The following is a 6000-nucleotide window of genomic DNA, read 5'->3' on the forward strand; positions in this document are numbered from 1 at the left end:
AATGGCTTTTCCATACACACGAGTATAGACGGTCCATCCTGTGCTGGGTTGCAGGCTTTAAATTAATTTGAAACTGTTTCAGGATAAGAGATTTAAAATTATGCTATAAGGTGCCACAGGACTCTTTGCCGCTTTTACAAAATTATGCTTGTTACTTGACGTTTTCTTTACTGGTAAAGTCGCAATGCAAGGAGAGGGAAAGCTAGGAGATCAAATAAACTGTTGACTTTTGACAGTAGGAAAACAAAAAGCTGCGGGCTGAATCCTTGCTGTCACTGAAATCTGTGGAAGTTTTGCAGTGACTTCATTGGTGCAGGGATTGGGCGCTGTGGTTCTAAGGCCATTTGGAATTGTGTCGCAAAAGGGTTTCATTGAATGTAATGCTCTCTGCTCTGTTGGAAAGATGAGCATTTCTGGTGACTCGGCATATGAAATCCTGGCCCCATTGTTTTGCCATCGACCACCGTGTAGCCAAGCTTTCACCCTGAGAGTTTAAGTACAAAAGAAGAAAGCATGGCCCAGATTGCGCTCTGTTAGACGGGTGTGAATTCAGAGGAACTCCATTCATGGGGGAGACATTTTTAAAATCAATGGGGTTAATCCAGATTTAACAGCAAAATTAGGGTCTATCTAATTTAACTACAACAAAAAAAATCTTATTAGAGCTGGCATTTCAAGATCAATAAATGTGATTATCAGTGGGGGGGGTGGGGATTTTTAAAGTCACAAAGGATAGATAAGTGCCCAATTTCCACAGAAAGTCAGTGGGAGTTGGGCACCCAACTTTCACATCTGCCTTTTGAAAATCACCCCACTTTCTTTTTGAACATTTTTTGCACTCATAATGTGTGCTCTGTCACCCAGTGTCCCTGATGTTCTGACAAATTGCCTGAAACATGTAACTTGCGTTTTCCCCCCCCAATTTTGGATACTTTTACCCAAAAACCTCCTGTAAGAGTGCTGTTTGGTTTTTAAAATATCTGTCTTGAAATTTTACGGTGCTAGGACAGAAATACCACCTCATTGCAGGGGCCATGCTCATCTGAGACAGATAATCTGTATTAATAATAAAATCAGCTTTAATTCTAGGAAACTTCCTCCAGCTGGTACTCTCACCTCCAGTTGAATTGTTAACCTTTTTTAGTCTGTCTCAGTCTCTCTCTCTCTCTCTCTCTCTCTCTCTCTGTTTGTTATAAATAACCAACCTGAAGCTTTTCTTTAGTCATGGTTACTCTGTCATCTGTATATGTTGCACTGAAAAAGTTAATATTTAATGTTTTAATTTATTTTGTGTGGTTAAATTAATTTTTGATTTCTGTACTATGTTGTGATTGGCTGTTTTCTCTTTAATACCTGAATTCTAGTTACTTAGAGTGATAAAGTACACTTTTTTCAGATTTTTTTTGTCGCATTTTTATTGCCTGGACGAGAAGTCCAGCCACCTGAGGATTGCTTGAAACCTGGACTATTCCGTGATCCTAGAATGAATGGATTTTCTTCTGTGGTGTGAAAATATTAAAATACGCTGTGAGGGATTATTAGACAAGAGAAGCCTGGAGATAAGGGATGCTAAAGCTCTTTATCAACTTGTCTGTCCAATGGTTCTCAACCTCTTCCTTGCTCTTAAGCAATGTTACATCAGTAAAAATAACTTCAAGCTCCCATCTAACCATACAGAAAGTGAGTAGCTCTAGAATTCCTCTTGAGATTGAGAACCCTTAGCCTAGTCCACACGCCTGGACAACACAAGATTGTTGCCTACCATATATTCCTCCATGCTTCTGTTCACTCCAGGTTGAAATGACCCAATGTTACTTCACCATTTCCTCCAAGACAGTAGTTTACAATGTAAGGGCTCCATTCTACAAGCACTATTGGTCATAGTTCTTTGTACCATGAGATTTTTAAGAGTCAGTAAAACTATTCAATGGGTTACATTCAACCATATAAGCATTTTTCCATTTAAAAAACAAAACTCAATTCAAAGCTCTTCACAAAATTAATTGAAAACAGGTCTTTAAAAAAAAAACACCCCAAAACCTTTTTAAATATGAAAAATGTTGATGAGCTCTAATAAAATAAATTATAATCCAGCAAAGCAGAAATTTGGTTCAGCAGCTGCCCAATGGGGCCGTCCCTTTTGGACACCGGTTCATGTTTAAAGGCCAGCCTAGCTGCGAAAGGTCTACGCTCTTAGAGATGCAATTTGAACAAGCTCCCTGTTTCAATTCCAGATTTAGGTGAAGGTTTGGGGGTGGGATTTATTAGAGCCAGTTTGCAAAGGCTGGTGCAATCCCTTGGAAGATCGGTAAAGCACTATTCAAACACTAAGGGTTTTTATTCAAATATCCCCTGATCGGAATATGACCGAAAAGAAAACATGAATGGAGGTAGCTGTATGTAATTCTAGGATCACTGCCCTCCTACCATACCATCATTCACAATCGAAAATCAATTAGTCACTGGCTTAAATTGGGTCTAATTCCATATCGGCACGGCTGCTCGTGAGTGAGTGTCACAGGTCCCAGGCTGTGCCTAGCCACAGAGGATATGAGTTTGTTACAGCCAGCAGCTAGAGAGAGCCTTGGCTATTTAGCCTAAACTGTAGTAGTTTATGCTTTTAGCTCTGGAGATGCCTAATTCAGTCCCTTCTGAATCAGCCCTCATCGTTGCACTGGTGTAACTGAGCGCAGAATTTGGGGCACAGAGTACAGGCCAAGCTTACTGTGACAAAGTGGGAATGTTCTTTATGCTTTCTCTGAATACTGTGTGGGTGCCTCAGTTTCCCCTATGCATTTCTTAAGTATCTAGGTGGGGGGATAAGGGTGTGTGATTGTTGCAGAGCCCAAGAGGGCCAGTGTGATGGTGTATACACAGAGAAGGGCTGACACCCTGTCTCCTGGCAACTGATAGCCTGGGCCCCTCCCCTGTAAAGGTGCTGACTGAAGGTGTTGGAGAACAAAGAGATCAGGTGACTTCCTGGCTAGGGAAAGAGACACAGGCGAGAGGAGGGGCTGGAGAGTTTCAGTTTGAAGCTGGCTGGGGAAATGGAGGGAGGGCCGGATGGACCTCTGGCCTCCCTGCCCCCCAAGATGGACCTGATTGAGGGGTCCTGTTCTCTGTACCTTAAAATCTTATCTCTTTCCTCATCCACACACTCCAAACGGCATTTTGAATGGGATCACATACAATCTGATATTAACGAAGAGCAGAGTTCCCATCTTTCTATACACCTGTAATGAAAAGCTGATCTATTTTTCACAGGGTACATCGACATTGCAGCTGGGCAGCCGCTTCCCAGCTTAGGTAGACAACAGGTGCCAACTCCGCTCAAGCCAGCGCACTAAAAATAGCAGCGGAGCTAGGGGTCACATGGGCGTCAGCTCGGGATAGCTCTGGGTGGGTTTGTACTCAGGTGACTAGCCACCTGTGCTAGATGGCTATTTTTCACGTGCTAGCAAAATGAAAGCTAGCATGCGTCTCTCTTCCCGCGCTGCAGTGTAAACATACCCATAGTGAATTCAGGGCTGGTAGAAGGTGGCAAATGACCCCAGAGCCTTGCAGGAGGGAGTCCTTTGCTTCGCCGTAGTGTAAGTATCAAGGCCATAACCGCTTCTTGGGCCGGAGCAGATCCTTTGGGAAGATAGCCATTCTTCATTTAGAGACTCATTGGAATGGGGAGCCCACCACACCCCTTGCCACAAAGGCAGGCTGCCAAGGTGAGAGCCACATGAACGGGAGAGATCTGAACCCAATGCATTCAAAGCAGGACCATACAACTTGGCCACCGACTCATATGTGGTGGAACTTGAGCATGTACCATTTGGAAAGCCTTCCGGTCCGGACTGAAACGCTCCAAGTGACGGAGACTCCACCACAGAATCAGGGAGCCTCCTTGATTGTCGCTTTGAATACACCTTGTTATTAACGGTTGTCTACATCAGGGATTTTGGTCTCAGGATAATGCAAGGCCCCAGGATAGGTGCAGTGCATGGGCCTCGCTGGCCCAGGGAGAAGTTACATTGTATCATTTGTACTTTACAATGCTGCTACACTAATGTAGGCAAGCCCTTATGTCTTTCAGTCACAGGTTAACCTATGATGGCAAATGAAATAAGGACAGCTGGGACATTTAGATCTAGGCTGGGGGCAGGTTTGTAGCTAGAGTTCTCAACTGGTCCCATCTTTAAAACAGACTAGAAAACAGCCTGATTTCTCACAACAGTGACTTTTCTCAGGTGGCAAAGCCAGTCCGTGGCTCTGCAGGAATTCTGCTCAGTCCCACTGGCAGTGACCCGGGTCCTTTCTAGCAGAGCAGCATGGCAGAAGCTACAGCGGGGGTGAGGTTTGTTTTTTTTTAAAAAAGAGAAATTGGTAACAAGCTGTCCCTCTCCACGATCACAACCCAGAGCTTCCCAGCAATGGGGGAGGCCTCTGACATCAGAATCTCCCTTTGTTGCAAACAGTATCATAATTGTTCCTCAGCGTTCCGACTCCTGGCTGCTCCTGCTGAGACAGCTCATGGAAACTGGACACAAACAAAGCAGGGCAAAGATTAGCTGCTGCTAGTCTGTGGCTCCTCCTTAGTTATTGTGGGCCCGAAAGAACCGGAGACAGGCCGGAGAATCACACCAGCCCCGGGAAGAGGCCGGTCTACCTGATCGGTGACTCCCCACTAAGTTACATCACTGCATACGACCCAGGTAATTGGACAGTTTGCTCTTGTTCCCATGGGAATCAATGGGGAGTTTTTTTAACCAATGGATGCAGGATTGGGCCCTGCTTCGGCAATGGTACTTTGCCCATGCATTTGAGCAGCTGTCTAATGCTAAGCCCCCCAAAGTTAATGGCGGTGCTAAGGTCTTAAGTACCCGATTGACCCACGGCCTAATGCGGTGAAGTGCTGAGCATGCATCAGCCCCCGTTGGACTCCCCCCCCAGGATGATGCCCCAATTAAGTTCACCATTTTTAAAACAAAAACAAAAAATCTAAATGCCTGGCCAAACTTGGCTCCCTTTTATAGTCACATCAATAAGCTCATTGCAGATAGACAGAGCCTCATAAGCAGTAGCAAGAGATCCCTACACCCAGCTCGGAGCTTGGCAGCCTTTTTAATTCCCCTCCCAGTGGAAGGTTGCCCTACTTTCTCTTTGTGTGTATTATCAGTCAATAATTTGCATTAAGTCTAAAGCGCCAGCGAATGGAGCCGGTGGGCTGGGTGCTAGAGTCTGTTAACTCACAAGAGAGCTCGTTAGCATTGATGAGCTGAGAAGAGCCACTGAAGCAGAATTACACTGGTTCCCCCTACCCTCCGGCTGGCATTCTGTTGCCATGGGAAGTCCCAGGCCTAATGATGACCATACCATCCATATTAAGTGCACAGAGTAACATACAGGGCAGAGTTGTCTTCCCCTTGAGACTCTAAAAGAGACGCTGCGGGTGGGGAAAAGAAGAAGGAAGTTTTCACTCCGTCAGGCGAGAGGCTAACAATGGGGAACCGGCTGCAGACACATTTACAACCGGACAGTGACGAGGCGGGAAATGCATTTTGAATCTGGTTAATTCTCTGCTGAGAAAGGCCCCTGTCATGCTATTGGCTGTCCAATGAGAAGCAGGGGGTGAGGTTTGCAGTGCCAGAGCACAGAAGAAGATAGGAACCAGTATGGCTGCTGGTTTATATCAAAAAATCTAGAAGGGCTGCAGTGACTTCAGTTGAGCGACTCTGGATTTCAACCAGTGTCCCTGAGCAAGAAGGGGGAAAGGATGATCCAGTTGTGAGGGCCATAGACAGAGTCCTGGGTTCAAATTCCTGTTCTGCCCCGGACTCCCTGTTTGACCCCGGACAAGTCACTTGGGGTAACGTCTACACTGCAATCAGAAAACCTGAGGCACCCAGTCTCAGATTTACCTGGGCTCAGGCTGTGGGGCTAAAATGAGGAGCATAGAGGTTCAGGTTGGAGCCTCGGCTCTGAGACCCACCCCCTCGTCATGGGGTCTCA

This window comes from Caretta caretta, chromosome 26 (genome assembly GCF_965140235.1).
Source record: "Caretta caretta isolate rCarCar2 chromosome 26, rCarCar1.hap1, whole genome shotgun sequence".
Lineage (NCBI taxonomy): Eukaryota > Metazoa > Chordata > Testudines > Cheloniidae > Caretta > Caretta caretta.